The 20,623-nt window shown below is 42.6% G+C and overlaps 1 protein-coding gene and 1 pseudogene across 2 annotated transcripts in view; one reads left to right on the top strand and one right to left on the bottom strand.

The window, feature by feature from the left end:
• The window catches only part of RHBDD1 (rhomboid domain containing 1), a 199,644-nt gene that overhangs the window by 90,793 nt on the left and 88,228 nt on the right, over window positions 1-20,623 (top strand). The window lies entirely within an intron of this gene.
• On the bottom strand, window positions 1,775-15,292 carry LOC142059479 (uncharacterized; annotated as a pseudogene).

Here is a 20,623-nt window from a genome sequence, read left to right as displayed (position 1 = left end):
TATCTAAATAAACTTTGTGTGGTCATCAGAATGACACTAAGGTTATCCACCTGCCATCAATGTAACAGGCTAAATGGCTGCAGCTGGGGATGGGTTTAGACTAAGTAAGATGGCCCCTGAGCAAAATAGAAAGCAGAATGTTTGTAGCTTTCTGGGTTCTTAACATCTAAACTGCTACTGAGAATGACTTTTAGAAGGCTTAAATAAAACACCCAAGCAGGTCACAGTGGCAATGAAGTTCTGATTCTGGACAACAACCCTGTAAATTTTATGGATCTGTTTAGCGTTCAGACTGCACTGGTTCTGAGACATCAGAATGTGTTTGAAAAAAGTCTTTGGACAGATGCGTGTCACTGAATGTCACATACCTCTTCAGTAACACTTGGTAAACCTTGTCCTTCGTGCTACTACTGGAAGTGTCCATCTTTGCTGCCATGTGGAGACTGCCTTTGGACCATGGATTAGTCAGTCTTCAAAATGTTTTGTTATCATTACAGACAGGGAAAGTGACACCCAAGAACAAGGGATTAAGTAACGTTGCCTGTGTCTGGCAGAGCCAGAATTAGAGCTGGCTGGGAACATCTGGTGCTTGTCTCCAGTGTTGAGCACCAAATAGCTTTGCTTGGAGTCTGTGAACACCCTGGGACTTCCTCAGCTCCAGAGTTCGAGTAGTGTCTTCCTACAAGTTTTGGTTGAAGAAAGTGCACTTTAGAGACTTTGAGGATAAACGATACCAGAAATAAGGTTGTTCATATATGATAATGCAGTTTTAAAAATTAGTCAACCTTCACTCAGTTACACAAAATGCTGACGCCATTTTGTTTCTTTTTCTTCAAAGTAGCTTACTATATTTTACTTTATGCCATTAAAAAGATACTTTGAAGACCAAATTACTAATTTTTTGAGATTAATCCCATGCTCTTGTTTATGAGATAACTGTTCTGAACAAACTCATTAGGGTCCCAGGTCTGTCTGAATGGACTTTACCTTGATGGGGGCTAGAGTACAAAGAGACACCAGTATTCTTTCTTCCTGCTCTTCCTAACTCATTTTCCAGTGAGGAAAGTTCAGTGATAAAGAAAACATTTACATGAAAGACTTATTACATGCATCTGCTTTTCTCCTCACAGTTATGAACTATTTGAAAAGGGCTGTCCTTGAATGCAGTATTTCTGGTATATCACCACCAGCAACTGTAGCAATGGAAGTACCCGTGCAGGCCACCCTGCAGTGTTACGCTACAAGTCATTAACTGTTCTCAGACCTTTTCTAGATAATGGCGGTAACCCTACCACCATTAATCAGTTTATGTTAGAGTATGCCTCATGGATGTTTACTGTGCAGCTAAACATCTACAGTAACAAAAAAGAGAAAACTTTGGCAACTGTGTCAAGAAAACAAAAATGCTTACATATTTTTATTTTCTTTGAATCTTTATAAAGCATTAATGTAATGCCATGGATCATTTTTTTTATGGAAGGCAGACAAATATCCTCTAGATCAGATTTCCTTGGAGAAGTACATTATAATTATGAATGATGAGAAGATGAAAGATTTTAGATGGTAGTTTTCACTATCAGGGAATTTTCCTTTTTGTTAGAACTAAAGGAGCATTGTTTGCTGGGAGATTTGTACGCATTCACATTACTGAGGGACTCAGAATTTTGAGTCTTTCATTTACAGTGGAGTCTGAGATAGCTGGGATCAAGAGGCAGGTTAGAATGCTTGTCTTAATCATTATTTTCAGTGCTTCTCCTCCCTAGAAATTGTATGCTTTGTCCCCTTCTCCACATGCTGTTTTCATTCTACAACTCATATTGGTCCTGCAACTCTCAAGCCAGGAATATCTTTCTCTGAGGTCATGTAAGACCTCAGAGTGGAAATAAAGGCAAAATGTTTGAAAGAACAATTTTGGGGTTTCCTGGGAATCACTTTGATTGTGTAGGGTGATCCTGAAAACCTGGAGCTTCTGGCCTCTCCTTTAGACTTGAGCCAGTGAAGGGAATACCTTCACCAGTGCTGGAGGAGTGAGGGCTGCTTTGGGGTAGCTCAGGAAAGTTTGCAGTGGGAGGTGTGAGAGAATCCTGAGTTAGAACCAGAATGCGATAGGCGGCTCCTGTTATTTGCAATGGAAAGTACTTTCCCAATATGCTTGTCTTGTTGCAGTAGTGATGATAGAGATGAGGAAGGTGTGCTGGAGAAGGAGGGTGATGTGGTCCACAATGGAGAGGATGGTGGAGATATGTTCCATGAGGAGGGGGAGGAAGAAGAGGATGGTGTGGCCTACGATGGGGAGGAGGATGGTGGTGGTGTGGTCCATGAGGAGGGGGAGGAGGACAGTGTGGTCCATGATGGGGACCAAAAGGAGGATTATATGGTTCATCATGGAGAGCAGGAGGAGAAGGGACATGGTGTAATTCCTCTTGGGAAGGAGGAGGGTGATGTGGTTCATCATGGGGAGGAGGAGCAGAAGGGGGATGAGATGGTTCCTCCTGGGGAGGAGGATGTGGTCCACCATAGGGAGGAGGTGGAGAACAATGGTGTGGAGGGTGAAGGTGGTGATGTGGTCCACCATGGGGGAGAGGAGAAGGAGTAGGTCCTTCACAGCTGTCTTAATGCTCTTCATTGAAACTATGGTTATGCTAAGGGTCTTCAGGTCTGGATTGAGAAGAGGGTGGACATCCATGCCTGTGATTATGTCTGTGACAATGTTTGTGACCAAAATGATGATGGGGATATCTGCATGGCTGTCCAAGAGCTGAGTATCTGCATCTTTGCCCATTAAACACATGCTGCTGTTTATAAAAACACCAGGGGAGGAAGTATTAAGTGAGATGTTAATAGGACAAAAGAAAGTGGTCAAAAAGAGAGAGAGGTGGGAGTTAGTAGGTTTGCATTTACAGTTCCAGTGATCTGTAAGGAAAATAAGCCTGTTTTTTTTTCAATATAAGAGAAGTAGATTATAAAATTCCAAATTATGGAAAATCATCTGAAAATACTACACGATAACAAAATGAAATGATATAACCAACTGAGCAAAATTTGTGATGGATCAAAACAAGATAAAACCCACACTGGAGCAGCTGTTGTAATATAAACTGGAACATCAAATATGATAAAGATCATCTCTCCTCCTCTTGCTTTCTCAAGTTCCTTTGAACTCGTTTGCCAATCACTTTAACTAAGGAGTATGATTGGTCTGAGAGAAGACACCCTCAGAGGGAGTAGGAGGGACAGCTCAATTCTAATTCATCCTCTGATTGACCTAGCAGTCAAAAAACCAGTGTCCTGACATGCTGCATCACACCCAGGCAGTAATAATGGGACATAAACAACTGTTGCAATCATCTCTTAGTCTGAACTAAGTGAGGTTGCTGTAGCCTGCATGAGGATATGGCCAGAGATATTTCAGTGAGTACATAGCCAGGGATGGTAGATTATATATCTGTTCCATCAGGTTCATCTGGACCACTAATTCTTGCCTTGCAGAATCCCACATTCTAAACAAAAGAAGGGGGGGGGAACGGGGGACAGCGACGACCAAACCAAAACCAAAAACAAACAATGCACATCTGTGTTCTTATGATAGAGATAATAGAGGCTTCTGAAGGTTCAACATTTTAAAAATTAGGTTATTTCCTTCAATACCTAAGTATGTTTAAATAACTTAGCCAGATCCTGAGCTTTCTGACCAATTATTAATAATGATAAATATATATACCATTTTTGAGTATTCTTGGCTGTGAAGAACACTTCACCATGTGCATCTAGAGGGCTACTACTCTTCATCTTACTTCTTTTTTGATGCCTGTAAGAAATTGGTCAGATACTGATGTTCCAAAACAAGTACCCTGTGGGTGACTGGTTTTTATTACTTTTTTTCTGTCTTTGCTTGTCAAATCTGTTCATATTGGGCTATTCTGAAATTTTGCTTAAAGTCCTCAAAAACAGACACTGTGTAGCTATGCTGTTTCAGATAAAGCTCAAGGTAGAGCTTTCTTCCATATTTATTTTTTGAAAAGTAATTTGTTTTAATTTTTTAGCATTACTTCCCTTCCCTGTTTGCTGTGGCTTTCACCTGCTGTCCAGTTGTTGTGTGTGGAATTGTTCACATGAAAGAGCACAGAACTCAGGTGGGGGTTCTTTGTATGGTCCCTGTAGTGGATGCTTTATCTTGAAATATGTTTGGGCCATTAGTAGCCTGATACGATCAATGATTACAAGTGTTAATAGCATTTTACATTCACACACCAGTGGTGGCAGTATTGAGAACAGAATTCAAAACCTGTAGCTACTTGGCTTGTGGTTCATTCTACTTGACAAAAAGCATGACTGCGATAATACACATGACTGTACATCTTGAAAAACTCTGGTCAGTAGCAAATAAGCTCTTGTATGTTATGATGCAATAGGTAAATAGGCATTCAAAATAAAACTATGCACACGAAGACGACTGACATTTTGGATGCCATCACACTGCCATAGTTTTTAGCAGATGAGAACTTCCTTTGCTTTCACATGCCTAAATTAAAGTTGATAACAAGTCTTTTTAGAAGTAGGACTAAGCAGATGCTTTACACTGAGAGGTGACAAGCAATAGTTCTGATCCTAGGAGGGTTTGAGTTCTAGTCCCATGGTTTTGGAGCTGCTCACAAAATTTTGTCATTTATAAGTAAATCTAGGACAAAATGCTACCTACTGTCTTGAAAATCTTTTCAACATTGTCCATGTCAAAGTAGTTTGTGTGGTTCCCTCACTGTTGAATTTCTCCAGGGCCTTTGCAGCAATATTTTTACGTTGCTCAGTGACTTCTGAGACTTCAACTTTCACAGGACAATCTTTGCACTCTAATAAATCAGGAGGAACTGTGAAAACAGAGAATTTACTAATATTGCAATGGATATTAATACTCTTGTGAGTATGCAGGTGCCTTTAATGTGAACTCAATGTGAAACTGAAACGCAACCTATCCCTCACTCCACATACACGGGTTTGTCCTGTAATGTGAAAAAACCCCAAACCTGTAAAAATGAATGTTCTTTTAAATCTTTGAGCTCCATCTTAGAATCATACCACCCCAAAAAGGCATTCTTTCCAAGTTTACTTTTCTTCTGATATTCATTACCCTGTTTTGGTGGACTGGCATGGTGATATCATCTGACATTAATAAAATCTGCTTTAGAAGAGTAGGGTAACCTTAATTCTATTAGTCATTCTTAACGTTCCGTTTGAATTATCTAAAGCATGAACTGCAAGCAGATGAATGAATCTGTTATAGTTACCATACAATAGTAGTGCACACACTCATAATTTGGTACTAGGACTGGGTTGAAGTATGCATTGGCTTATTACAGTGGTTATTTTACCTGGACTTAATGTACAGTTAAATCCATATAGTTGAGTTTCTTCAGCAGCTGGCTTGTATATGTGATAATCTTATATTGCCTGAAGTCCTGAGAGGAAAAAGAATATGTGATTATGATGTTATTTTCATTAAAATTAATTGGATGTAGGCGATCATAGAATTTATGCCTCCTTTTAATGTACAGTACTTCTAAGAATAACAGATGTGATCATTAATGGAATGTTTGATCTCAAAATTTGTGTTCGTACAAAATGGGATCTCCCTCTACAAAAGCCTTTGCTTCAATTCTCAGTTTGCACGACTGAGTAGACAATGGAAGACTAAACCAGTTTCCTCAGTCATTCTAATACTTATTTTCAGTAAGATAATCCTAGCTAGCAGGGGACGTTAGGATGCCAGAAATACTCAAGGTTACATAAATCTTTATTTAAAAGTGCATGGACATTTCCTTCCACTCGTTTTCTCCATCTTAATAAAAAGAGTAAATGCCTTCTCCTCTTCTCTCCTCATGCCTTCCTGCTTTGTCCTCTGTGGTAATATCACCACTCTCCTATTTAAATAAAGTTTTGGACAGGTAGTTCTCATCCCAGACTGCACAACTGAACTGCAACAATAAAGGACAAGTATTGCTACATATCATATGTGTACTGACACTACCAATATTTTACATTGTCATACCACAAACGCTATGACAGAAAACTGACAAAATATAACACTGGTATTTCTGGCTAATGTACTAGGAACATGCTTTAAAAATAATTTATAGTGCCCTTTAGTTGTCAGCAAATTACTCTTAAAATATCAGTACGGCTACCAGCAGTGGAATGTGGAGTATAGCTCCTTTGGGACACCTAGTTAAATAACGCTGTGCTTATTTGAGGAGTCAAGCCTTTTCCAAACCTTTAGCTTATGTTTAGTAACTCTAGAATTCAACAGATTTTTTTTTTTTATCATAAGCCGTATTAAAGCCTAGTCTTCACTTAGGGAAAGAATCACAGAATGGCAGGGGTTGGAAGGGACCTCTGGGAATCATCTTGTCCAATCCCTCTGCTTGAGCAGGCACACCCAGAGCAGGGAGCACAGGAACGTGTCCGGGTGGGTTTTGAATGTCTCCAGGGAAGGAGGCTCCACAACCTCCCTGGGCAGCCTGTGCCACTGCTCTGGCACCCGCACAGGGAAGAAGTATTTCTCATGTTTAGCTGGAACTTCCTGTGCCCATTGCCCCTTGTCCTGTCATTGGGCACTATTGAAAAAGGTCTAGTCCCATCCTCCTGACATCGGCCCTTTAGATATTTATAGGTATTGATGAAATCCCCCTCAGTCTTCTCTTCTCCAGGCTGAACAAACCCAAGCCTCTCAGCCTTTCCTCATATGGCAGACGCTCCAGTCCCATGATCGTCTTGGTAGCTCTCTGCTGGTCTTGCTCAAGGAGTTCCACATCCTTCTTAAACTGGGGGGCCCAAAACTGGACACAGTACTCCAAATGTGGTCTCACTAGGGCTGAGTAGAGGGGGAGGATAACCTCCCTCGACCTGCTGGCGACACTGCTTTTAATGCACCCCAGGATACTGCTGGCCTTCTTGGCCACAAGGGCACATTGTTGGCTCGTGGTCAGCTTGTGACACAGAAATTTCTGGGCAGTTCAGATGAAGATCAAGTTAATGCATTATTGACATATGACTCTGCCTGGGTGCCATTACTTGCCATGGAGTTGATGTCACTTTATTCGCAAGGCTCCCAGAGTCTTCTGGATATAACAGAGCATTCAGTTTCCAGCACATCCAAAGTAGAGGACTGATTAATTTCCCCAGAAGAGAAGTGCAGGTAAAAAAAGAGTTTGTATACAAAAAGTTTGGTCTGAAAGAAAATTATTTTGAAGTCAATATGTTTAATCTTTAATGTAGCTTCCTCAGTTCCCTATAAAGGTTTTTCTGAGCAGACAAGCATAGAAAGGGTTTAGGCTGGAAGGGACCTTTGGCAGTCATCTACTCCAGCCACTTGCTCAAGGCGAAGCTAACTTCAAAGTTAGATTCAGCTGAGTTCTATATATCACTAACACAGATATTCCACAACCTCTCCGGGCCATTCCAGTACTTAACCTGATTTTTTTCTCCCTGATTTTTTTTTTGGGGGGGGACCTTACATCTGGTCAGAATTTCCCTTCCTGCAACTTACAGCTGTTGCTTCTTATCCTTTTGTTGAGAACCTGTGAGAAGAGTCTGTTGTTAACCTGGCATCCATCAAGTAGGGAAAATGCCAATACTAAAAAGTTGCCATTCCCTCTTTCTGATTTTTACATAGAATATATTGATCTATTAGGAAATCAGTTGTCTAGGAAGCCAATTATATAGCTACATCCATTTCAAATTACCTTAGTGACCAGATACTCTTTCACAACTTTGCTTCCTGCTCAGTTTATTCAGGGACCGATGCAAGAAAGCTATAATAATCCCTATAAAGTCAGGAGCCTTAGCTCTGAAATTCTTCTAGTATGTTCTGTCTCCTGAACAAACAGGATGGAGAATCAGAATTTGAATGTGCCTGCCAGTGTAATGGGATGGGGTGTTAAGAATTATCTGTGACCCACAGAAACAGTTTTGTATTTTTCTGCAGGAAAATTAATCTCAATTCACATTTGGAATGGATTATTTAAACTTCATTCAACCCCTGTATGGGCATTCAAAATGAACACAAGCATATTTTATTTTGTTATTTAGATAAAATGATGCAAAGTCCTTCACTGTGAATAAGTGTCCTTAGGTTTTATGAAATTTCATCCATTCAGATTCCCTTTTCAGAGTGTCTTTGTATAGAGGAGACCTTGAGAAAGAATTACTGCAGTCTAGTGTAATATTTCTATTAGTAAGAGTTCACCAGTGTCATGTTAAATACTAGTTCTGCAGTATGCATATGTCTTAGTTTTGCCTCTATTTTTAAAATAGGGGCTAGGTGATTTGCACAAAGACACATGTTATTCAATGGCAGAATCTGGAAAAGAATATAGTTATCCTGGACACCCATCCTGCCCACTAGCCATATTCTCTGTTTAGGGATAATTAGCATTTCTGTTTTGTTTTATAAATCCTAATAATTTCAAGCTGCTAGTCAATGTATCAGTAAAATGCAGACAGAGAAGACAACAGAGACAGTGAGAAAGACTATTTTTTAAAATTTTTATTTAGGAATTGCACTGAATGGAAATATAAGATAGGTAAGAGAATCTTTTGTAAAATGTTCTATTCACTAGGAGCCCTCTAAAACGGAAATTACTAAATTAATTCACTTTGTCATCCCTGGCAAATGTTTATTTTCTTCAGCAGGATGTATTTGGATTCAATAAAGCCTAAAGCAGAGCTTGGGTGAAATTGTCTACATCCAAATATGCAGTAGAAAATTCCTCTGTTAGTCTGCTGGATAACTTTTGGGAAAAAATTATCTTATATGGTGCCTTTTTGGTTGTTTTAAAAGCATCTTGGGCACAAGAGTTCTGCACTGCACATGCTCAGAACTGTTCTAGGTTGAATGCTTGACGGCCTTACAGTTCTAGAACTCCCATGTAAACCCAGTAGATATGAAGCTGCTAGGAAGTGCTCTGCTTAACTTTCTAAGGGGGTTGATGTGATAGACTTGATGCACACTATATTTTTTTTTTAAAATATTATTAATGCCATCTTGGCAGTGGAGCCAACATAACCTCTTGCACAATAGTGTACATGACCAGCATACAGGAGACCACACCTGGTAACTTCGGGTCTGAGAAGGTACAGAGACCTTACAGGGACAATTCTTTAGCAGTAAGATAGAAGAGTCTTTTCTGTTCTTGTAGACTCTGTGACAGCTGAAGCTGTGGCCCTGGACTGCAAAGAAAACAAAATTCATTAAGGGTACAAAGCAAAACATAAGTATGGTAGTCTAGTGGTTATAGCATTCACCTGGAAGTGTGATTTCTCAGCTCTGGTCCCTATTCCAAGTTATGATTCTATAGTTCATATAGTCAATAACTGGTTAAAATGTAGAAACACTCAGATTTTTCTTTTTAGAAACAACTGTTTTTTCCAGTGGCATCTGGGAGGTCTCAGATGACTGGAGGCTTGCCAATGTGATACCCATCTAAAAGAAGGGCTGGAAGGAGGATCCAGGGAACTACAGGCCTGTCAGCCCGACCTCGGTACTGGCGAAGGTTATGGAGCAGATCATCTTGAGTGAGCTCACCAGGCATGTGCAGGACAACCAGGGGATCAAGCCCAGCCAGCATGGGTTCATAGAATCATAGAATCATAGAATGGTTTGTGTTGTAAGGGACCTAGTCCAACCACCCCCACAGTGAGCAGGGACGTCTTTAGCTAGATCATCCAACCTCACCTTGAATGTTTTTAGGGATGGGGCCTCCACTACCTCTCTGGGCAACCCATTCTAGTGCTTCACCACCCTCATAGTAAAAAATTTCCTCCTTATATCCAGTCTAAATCTACCTTCTTTTAGTATAAAACCATTACCCCTTGTCCTGTCTCAACAGGCCTTGCTAAAGAGATTGTCCCAATATTTCCTATAGTCCCCCTTTAAGTACTGAAAGGCCGCAATGTTTCCCTGAAGCTTTGTCTTCTCCAGGCTGAACAACCCCAGCTCTCTCAGTCTGTCCTCACAGGAGAGGTGCTCCAGCCTTTGGATCATTTTTGTCGCCCTCCTCTGGACCCGCTCCAACAGGTCCGTGTCCTTCTTGTGCTCAGGGCTCCAGAGCTGGACACAGCACTGCATGTGGGGTCTCACCAGAGCAGAACAGAGGGGCAGAATCACCTCCCTTGACCTGCTGGCCACGCTTCTTTTGATGCAGCCCAGGATACGATTGGCCGTCTGGGCTGCAAGCACACATTATTGGATCATGTCCAGCTTTTCATGCACCAATACCCCCAAGTCCTTCTCCACAGGGCTGCTTTCAATCCCTTCATCCCCCAGCCTGTACTGATATCAGGCATTGCTCCAACCCAGGTGCAGGACCTTGTACTTGGCCCTGTTGAACTTTGTGAGGTTCTCACAGGCCCACCTTTCCAGCTTGTCTGGGTCTCTCTGGATAACATCCCGTCCTTCTGGCGTTTCAACTGCACCACTCAGCTTGGTGTCTTCTGCAAACTTGCTGAGGGTGCACTCGATCCCACTGTCTATATCATTGATGAAGATATTAAAAAGACAGCACTGGTCCCAGTACAGACCCTTGAGGGACACCACTCATCACTGGTCTCCATCTGGACATTGAGCCATTGACTACTACCCTCTGGATGCGACCATCCAATCAATTCCTTATCCACCAAACAGTCTACCCATCAAATCCATACCTCCCCAGTTTAGAGAGAAGGATGCTGTGGGGCAACATGGCTTTACAAAAGTCCAGATAGATGACGTCTGTTGCTTTTCTCTTGTCCACTGATGTAGTCACTCCATCATAGAAAGTCACCAGGTTGGTCAGACAGGACTCACCCTTGGTGAAGCCATGCTGGCTGTCTTGAATCAACTCCCTGTCCGCCATGTGCTTTACCATAGCGTCTAGGAGGATCTGTTCCATGATCTTCCCAGGCACAGAAGTAAGGCTGACAGATCGGTAGTTCCCCAGGTCCTCCTTTCTAGCCTGTTTGAAGATGGGCACAATGCTTCCTTCTTCCAGTTCCCACAGACTTCATCTGTCTGCTGTGACTTTTCAAATATCACGGAAAGTGGTTTGGCAACTACATCAGCCAATTCCTTCAGGACTCTGGGATGCATCTCATCAGGTCCCATAGACTTGTGCATGTTCAGGTTCCTCAGGTGGTCACAAACCTGATTTTCCCTTACAGTGGGAGGGGCTTTAGCCCCCTGGTCCCCATCTTGTGGTCCGTCGACTCGGGAGGGGTGAGGAGAAAGGTTACCAGTGAAGATTGAGGCAAGAAAGTTGTGGAGTACCTCAGCCTTCTTGTCTGTTGATACTAGGTCGCCATTCTTGTTCATCAGGGAGGTATGATTTCTATAATCTTACTTCAGAAGGGAGTCTCCTACAACTATGACCCATCTTTTTTTCCTTGTGGAGGTTGTAGTAATATGTGGGGTAGGTCTTTCTGGTCTTGGCAACTTCTCTGGTGCAGATGGATTGACACCAACATTGTCCACTGACTGGTCCTCCACATCTAGAGCCTCATACCTATTGCACAAGAGGCACCCGGGGAGGTGTGGAGGGCAAGGAAAGTATTTACTTGCTGCCCTGATTGTGGACTTGTTTCCACTCACTGCTTCCCTTTAAGGCCCTGCCTACATCCTGGTGGGGGGGATGATACTGGATCCCTTTGACTACAGGCTTTTTCTGGTGGCTGTCCCTCTTCAGGTTTCTGGGAGGCCGGAGCATGGTTCTACCAGTCTCTCTCTTGCTCAGACTCCCTGATGCTCATTAGCCTACCTACTTTCTCTCTTAGCTCTGCCACCAGGCCAAGTAGATAGCCCACCTGATCACACTTTACACATCTGTTTCCTCTACTGCCCTCTGTTTCAGTGCAAGCCAGTGGCACTCCCTGCAGCCGGAGGCCTGGACAGCTGGGTGTTTTCCTAGGAGCTCAGCCTGGATTGACACATCCTTTCTGGCTAGTGCAGAGGATAGAGCCTTAAGCTGGGTGGATGCCATGGCTCCCTCTCACCAACTGAACTTACTTCTGGAGCTGGGAGAGAGACTTTGCCTTCCCCATGCAGATACCCTTCTGCTGTGCCACGCCCTGCTCGCGCCCTGCAGGGGCTGCTCTGGTACATGAGGGGGTTCAGCTGCCATCAGTCATGTCCCCACCCATGCTGCACCAGAGCTGCCGCTCATCAAAAGCTCACCCCTTCCTGCTGGATGGGTGACTGGGGTACCCTCCCTCCCCATGCCCTTTTGCTTCTGCATTTTTGCCATGGTTTTGCTGCTTTTGGAAGGGTCCCCCCGTGGGATCCTCCACTCCAGAACCCTTTGCCTTGGTGGCTTCCTGAAAGGCAGGTCCTATCTGACCAACTTGATCCCCTTCTATGATAAGGTGACCTGCATAGTGGGTGAGGGAAAGGCTGTGGGTGCTGCCTACCTGGACTTTAGTACAGCTTTTGCCACTGTCTCCTACAGCATCCCCCTAGAGAAACTGGTGGCACGTGGCTTAGATAGGTGCACTTTTTGCTGGGTAAAAAACTGGCTGGATGGCCGAGTTGTGGTAAACGGAGCTAAATTCAGTTGGTGGCTGGGGACAAGCGGTGTTCCCCAGGGCTCAGTTTTGGGGCCAGTCTTGTTTAATACCTTTCTCAATGATCTGGATACAGGGATTGAGTGCACCCTCAGTAAGTTTGCAGATGACACCAAATTGGGCAGTGTCGTGGTTTAGCTGGCAACTTAGCTGCATACAGTCGCTCGCTCACTCCCCCGCTGGTAGATGGGGGAGAGAATCAGAAGGGTAACACTCGTTGGTTGAGATAAGAACAGTTTAATAATTAAAATTAAAAAAAAAAAAACACAAAAATGCAATGGAAAGGAAAAGAAGAGGCGCGAAACCCGGTGGGAGGTGGGGGAGGGAGGCAGGAGGGGAATGAACCACCAAAACAAACCACACACGATGCAGCCGCTCCCCGCCCGCCGACCCGACACCACGCCGACCCGAGCCGCAAACTGCCCCCCCCTTAATATACTGGTCATGGAGTCACATGGTATGGAACGAACCTGCCATTGACCAGTCGGGGTCAGCCGTCCCCACCATGGCCCCGCCCCTCCCAGCCCCCACCGATGCGGCAGAGCGCAAGAAGCTGGAAATGTCCCTGACCATGACATTGAAGAGAATTAACCCCTTCTCAGCCAAAACCAGCACAGGCAGGAGTGTGAATCTGCTCAAGGGTAGGAAGGCTCTACAGAGGGATCTGGACAGGCTGGATCAATGGGACAAGGTCAGTTGTATGGGGTTTAATAAGGCCAAGTGCCAGGTCCTGTGCTTGGGTCACAACAACCCCATGCAACACTACAGGCTTGCGGAAGAGTGGCTGGAGAGCTGCCCAGCCGAGGAGGACCTGGGGGTGCTGGTTGAAAGCCAGCTGAATGTGAGCCAGCAGTGTGCCTGGGTGGGCAAGGGGGCCAACAGCATCCTGAATTGTATCAGGAGTAGTGTGGCCAGCAGGAGCAGGGAGGTGATAGTGCCCCTGTACTTGGCCCTGGTGAGGCTGCACCTTGAGTACTGTGTTCGGTTTTGGGCCCCTCACTACAAGAGGGACATTGATGTGCTGGAGAGCATCCAAAGAAGGGCAACGAAGCTGGTGAAGGGTCTGGAGAGCAAGTCTTATGAGGAACAGCTGAAGGAACTGGGGTTGTTTAGCCTGGAGAAGAGGAGGCTTAGGGGAGATGTTATCGCTCTCTACAACTACCTGAAAGGAGGTTGTAGCGAGGTGGGTGTTGGCCTCTTCTCCCTAGTAACTAGCAATAGGGCAAGAGGAAATGGCCTCAAGTTGCATCAGGGGAGGTTTAAATTGGATACTAGGAGAAATTTCTTCACTGAGAGAGTGGTCAGGCACTGGAACAGGCTGCCCAGAGAGGTGGTGGAGTCACCACCCCATGAGGTGTTCAAAAACCATGTAGACATGGCACTTCAGGGCATGGTTTAGGAGGCATGGTGGTGTTGGGTTGATGGTTGGACTTGATGATCTTAGAGGCCTTTTCAACCTTAATGATTCTATGATTCTCATTCATCCAATGAATTTTGCATTTCTTACTGCCCATTGGCTCTGCTTCACAAGCACACACATAGCTGCACGGCAGCAGCATTCTTCAAGGATGGGAGACGTGAGGTTTTAAATCTCTTAATGCTGAAGAAGACTGATTGCTTCCTAGATGAACCCTTTAACTACCTGGCTATTGCATAAAACCCAATAGTATCACTTGCCACATCCTTGCCTTTGAAAAGCAAAACAATCCATCAGGTTTTTTGAAAGTATTCCTGAAGATCGGGCTTTGGGTCACCTTCTGGGCCTTTTCTTGTCCTAACAGGCAGTCTTAAGCAGCTCCATCAAAACAAGCCTGTTATTTCAGTTGCCATACTGACATGTGTAGCACACTACTTAAACAGTGCGTGTGCGCCTGGATTCTAGTTTCATAGCCAAGCAGCTAAAAGGTAGCCAGGTGCGTTAGTAAATCTACATGTCCTTGATCTCTTTTATCTACTAGTTAAAGAAATTTTGTATTCTATTGCTTTGTCTGCTATTGATTTGCTTTGACATTTAGGCAATCATTGAGAAAGGCTTATGTATCCTTTCTAGGAAACAGAAATAGGAAGGAAACAGGAAATGAGTGATTTGCATTGTCCACCCAGCCCTTCCTCTGTTTTGCTGAGTGGCATTTTCATCTCCTTTGTCTTCGTCTGCCTTTTTCCGTTCCCTCCAGTTATCCAGCTGTCTCCAGAATTAAGATAATAACAAAATACTGATCTTGCAGGATACATTGATCTAATTAATGTTAGACATTCACTGAATAAGAAACCCTCCAAATATAAATTTTGAACATAGCATCTGAGACCTGACAACAGACAGGACAGATTAATTTCTGATGTTGTATAAGGCTGTTCAGAGCATGTCTTATGCCAACATATTGTTGGCCAAGAGAATAGAGGGCATTCAACATCATTCAAAATCAAGCTTACATACAATAAATCATGAATACTGAGATAGTGTATATCATATGTAAATCACTGAATTACCTCAACATTGCTCTGTTAAAAGTAATAAACACAAGCTTGTAATGACCTGGCTCATTATTTTAAAATCACAGTCTTGTGTAAATCAGGCTTTAAATTGATACTTACTGTATGTAGTTCTTGTGCATCAGCAACATGGAATAAACCAAAACCATAGCCATCTGTGATGTCTGTTGACCAAATCCAGGGCCACTCCTGCATCTATTTTAATGGTGTTATCACAGAATCACAGAATGGCAGGGGTTGGAAGGGACCTCTGGGAATCATCTTGTCCAATCCCTCTGCTTGAGCAGGCACACCCAGAGCAGGGGGCACAGGAACGTGTCCAGGTGGGTTTTGAATGTCTCCAGGGAAGGAGGCTCCACAACCTCCCTGGGCAGCCTGTGCCACTGCTCTGGCACCCGCACAGGGAAGAAGTATTTCTCATGTTTAGCTGGAACTTCCTGTGCCCATTGCCCCTTGTCCTGTCATTGGGCACTATTGAAAAAGGTCTAGTCCCATCCTCCTGACATCGGCCCTTTAGATATTTATAGGTATTGATGAAATCCCCCTCAGTCTTCTCTTCTCCAGGCTGAACAAACCCAAGCCTCTCAGCCTTTCCTCATATGGCAGACGCTCCAGTCCCGTGATCGTCTTGGTAGCTCTCTGCTGGTCTTGCTCAAGGAGTTCCACATCCTTCTTAAACTGGGGGGCCCAAAACTGGACACAGTACTCCAAATGTGGTCTCACTAGGGCTGAGTAGAGGGGGAGGATAACCTCCCTCGACCTGCTGGCGACACTGCTTTTAATGCACCCCAGGATACTGCTGGCCTTCTTGGCCACAAGGGCACATTGTTGGCTCGTGGTCAGCTTGTTGTCCACCAGCACTCCCAGGTCCTTCTCAACAAAGCCGCTTTCCGGTAGTTATAATTATAGTCTGCTTGTTTTGGTTTCGGCATTAGATCACTGCAGTAGTGTAGAGGAAAAGCTGAAGCTAGAAGCAGCATTTTGTTTGCGGTGCTAGGTGACTTCTGCCTGTGCTCTGCTAAAGCCGGTAGTCTGCTTTTAAATCAGAGTAGTCCACCAAAGTTATAAATGAATGCTAAAAGGGCATGGTTTTATATAAATTTAAGTGTTGTGCCACAGAGGCATTACCTTGACTCTGGATTAACGTTTGCAAACAGCAAGTAAATTATTATATAATGATTGAGCAGATTTTGATGAAAATAGGTCTTATAATACCCTCTGGACTATCTGTCAAAGGGATTATATTTGTGATTCTTTAAGCAGGCATTGTGCAATACTGTTCTATTATGAAAAATAGCTTCTAACAGTGTGCTGCTGAGCCTGGCATTAAGAAGGTCCAGTTTATGTATGCAGGTATTATGCAATCTTGGTTTTCTGTTTACTTTGAAAACTGTTGAACTGAAAATATGCTGGAATATTTGTGGTCAAATGATGGCTATATCCATATCCCTGTTTCAACAGATCCTTACCTGGCAGAGAAGTAGTGAAAGGGAAACAAGAAGGTCACTCAGATTTGGAAAAGCAATGTAGCTCAAGGTGCACTTGCAAGCTGGCCGTCCATAGCTGCTCTGTGAGTACCTGCTACTCTTCTAGCTCTAGAAAATTTAGAGCAGACTTCTATTGGCTTTACATCATTTCAGACTGGTACACAGAACGGGACTGACCAGCTTAACACCAATGCATGGTGTGAAGTGACATAAAGCTTTGCATTCTCAATCTGAGAAGTTTTGTGTGCTCTTGGGCTGTAGTAGCCTTCACAGGCTTCTTTAGAGAACTGCTGGTAATTTTTTTGTATTTAGTAAAATTATTCAGTACATACTAAGATTCATACCTTTCACAGGATACACTGATATCCTCTCTAAGCAGAAAGGACAAAATGTTGTCTCCTTGTATTCAAAATCTTTTATTCAGGATAGTTTAAGACATTCTTAAAAGGCAGTACTCACTGTCAGGGAGTGGCTGAAGTCTGAATACAAAATTCAACCTCTGAATAAGAAAATACAAAAATTTAAATTGAGTCCAAAATTACAAGGCCAGATTCAGATGAGAAATTTTCCAAATCCTGGTTGGTGTGAGGGCTTGGATCAGCTTCTCACAGAAAAAGGTGCTAGATATATAATTGACTTGGGTTTATATGTTTGACTTCAAAGTTTTTCTTTGACTTATTTTTGTGAGAAACATTGGGAAATAGAATGGGTAACCATCCTCAACCCTTACCTCATTTCATGAATCCTTACTAAAAAATCCAATTTTTTGCATCTCTGGTGTCTAAGAAATCACATTTAAAACAAAACAAAAAAAAAAAGCTGAAGCAGTGCCTTTCTTTTATAGTCAGTTCAGGACACACTTAACAGTTCTCTGGTAGTAGATAAGTTTAATGGAGAATCTTGCAATATGAGAACTGGGGGCACTCAAAACTAACATGAATCAGTTTATAATGGTTAAAAATAGTCCTCGTGCAATGGGTAGAGAGCTTCTGGAACTTGTTGTCACAGAAACATGTGGAGGCAGACAGTATAAGCAGGTTCAGAAATGGCTTAGAAAAGTTCATGGACAGCAGGTCCTCAAGTGGATACTAGGCAGACTAAGCAGAGAAGTACTCTTTTAAATCCCTAGTGCAATGATTCTGGGTACTGGGAAAGTACGAGGGGAATGGTTTGCAGCAAGGGGGCAGGTCATATGTTTCTCCTAACCACAACTGTCTTTTGCCACTGTAAGAGATGAATAATGGGCTGGATGAACCACTGGTCTGATGCAGTAGGGCATTTCTTTTGTTTATGTTTTTATAATGTTTCATTATAATAATTCAGAATTTCTTCTGGAAGATTAAAAAAAAGTGGGGAAACAAATGTTGTGTAAATAATCAGAGACATTTAAAGTACATCTCATCAGCTAAAAATAATATTCACATCATTGCTGTGTTCCAAATCACACCCCCATTCATTACTTACAATACCGTTTAATTTTTCAAATGGGCAGTCACATTGAAGAAACGCAGCAGATTAGGTAGTTTATAACATAATTCCCTAAGTCATCTATTGTTTGCAGCTTGTTTGTTCTTTTTATCTGCTTTTGTTCTGTGCTGTTCATTGTGACACCGATCATTTTCTTGACAGTGGCTTATGTATTTTTTATGTATGAAACCGAAACACTATGAATAAACAGTAGAAAATGTACAATCCCTGCAAAATTGACTGTAGAAGTAAAAGTAAGATTCTGTTCCCACTGTAGAGAGTTTTGTCCTTGATTTCTTTGGAGAAGAAAGATTGGACTGTTATTAAAGTACAGCATGGACAAGCACTCCAAGCACAATCTGAGCAGTTAATTAAATACTGGTTGTACTTGAGTCAGTATAATGTATTTTTATAATTTCTCTTCCAGAGTGATATCTGTTTTAATACTCATTTTGGTTTTATATTTATTGCTTGTAAGTTTTGTGTGTTGTTTTAATGAAGCTATTCCTATAAACAGAATGCTGGCAGGAAAAGGAATATTTATCCAAACATGGCATATCTTTTGATTAGCTTATCAAAAGCTTATTTATCTCTATGACTTTTACCAAGGCTTGACTTGCAACAGTAAGAGGTGATCCACATTCAAAGTTTAAGGAGTTAGTAATAAACATCCACCCTAAACCTCTCTCCAAAAATCTGGGAGAACACACCAAGAAGCAGCTTATCTTCCCCACTTGAAAAACAGGGTATCAAATGCTTAATAATACTTTATTCTAGGGGGAAAAGGAAAAGGGCTGACAAATAAAGGAGGTAATATTCAATAACCAATTACTTCTTTCCTAAAGTGTAGCCATAACTATTTAAAAGTCTCTCTGATTTATTAGAAGGAAAACTGCTATGCTAGCTGACTGTTCCCTACCTTCTGCAGCAGTGCTTCACTCACAGGCTGGGATTATCAAATCACACAGCTCAGTCAATTATGCAGGTGGTAAGACCTTATCCATCTTGTAGCCTGTGCTGCTTTGCAGCTGCTGTTTTTTCTGCTCCTAAGCAAGAGTACAGCTAACAAAACCACATGTGGCTCCAGTTGCTTATAGAAGACTTCTTTGCTAGCCTCTGTTTACTTTTTTTTAGTCTGTGATGCCTGATAGCTTCAGACCAGGGTGGCCTGATTTTATATATTGATGCAGAAAAAACATTTTTGCAGTTTTTGAGGTAGCTTCACATTTAACAGAAATGCCCCCAAGTATGATGTAAAATATGTAAAGGCATCATGTCTTCGTCTACGTCTCATTTTTACCTGAAAAGGTTGCCCTCTGATGCAAATGCAATGTTATACAAATTTTCTTCAGTTAGGGTCTCCAAAGCAGCAGCTGCAGCTACAGCTTCCCCTCCCTGCCTGCAGATTATTTTTCCTTACCAGTCACCAGGTTTTTATCAAGCTTTTAGAAGCTCCATCACCTTGTCTATCAAATTTTATTCAAAAAGACCTTAAGTTCAAAAGCTATTTGCAGGAGACCAACTGTCAAGTGAGCAGGTTGACAATGTAGTTACAAAAATTTCACTGCTTAGGAGGCCTCAAGAGCTAACACAGGGAATAAAAAAGGGTGTCACTATTCCTTGTCTTGTCCTCAGTGTCTTTGGCTGCAAATTGCTTTCTAGAAAAAAAACCCACAATCTAATTGTAAGTTGATGACCTTAAGGATCTGTTGCAAGACCAACCTGTCTGATGAGGGGCTTGAGAGGCTGGGGGGAAAGGTGGGGTGGGTTTAGCCCCAGTCAGCAACTAAGCACCACACAGCTGCTCGCTGGTGGGATGGGGGAGAGAATCGGAAGGGCAAAAGTAAGAAAACTCGAGGGTTGAGATAAGAACAGTTTAATAATTAAATAATAATGACAATAATAACAATAATAGTAATGAAAAGGAAAACAATGCAAAAGAGTGAGAAAGAAACAAAACCCAGGAAAAACAGGTGATGCAACCGCTCACCACCTGCCAACCTGTGCCCAGCAAGTCCCTGAGCAGTGATCACTGCCCCCCTGTCCAACTTCTTCCCCAGATCTATATGCTGAGCATGACATCATATGGTATGGGACATCCCTGTGGTCAGTTGGGGTCAGCTGTCCCGGCTGTGCCCCCTCCCAGCTTCTTGTGCACCTGGCAGAGCACGGGAAGCTGAAAAAGTCCTTGACTAGTGTAAGCGCTACTTAGCAACAACTAAAACATCTGTGTGTTATTAACATTATTCTCATACTAAATCGAAAACACAGCCCTGTCCCAGCTACCAGGAAGAAAATTAACTCTATCCCAGCTGAAACCAGGACATAAGGCTTGTGGCATTATACTGTTCTTAAAATTTAAGCTTTAACTCATTCTTATAATCTGTAGTAGGTTAACATAAGGGAAGTATTGGCAACTCTTATGACTGAATAGTATTTATGCTTGTGTCTAGTGAGAGGTCTTTAAAATCTGCCTTTGAAATCAAAATAATATATTTTGAATACAGCTGCTTAACATGTATAATCTCAGAGATGCAGAAGAAAATGTTTAACCGTGAAGTGTGTGCAATGGGCAGGTTCTGAAGTCAGATAGA

The sequence above is a fragment of the Phalacrocorax aristotelis genome, chromosome 7 (genome assembly GCF_949628215.1).
Source record: "Phalacrocorax aristotelis chromosome 7, bGulAri2.1, whole genome shotgun sequence".
NCBI classification, from domain to species: domain Eukaryota; kingdom Metazoa; phylum Chordata; class Aves; order Suliformes; family Phalacrocoracidae; genus Phalacrocorax; species Phalacrocorax aristotelis.
Note: the sequence above shows the minus strand (reverse complement) of the source record. Positions and strands in the feature narration are given on the sequence as shown.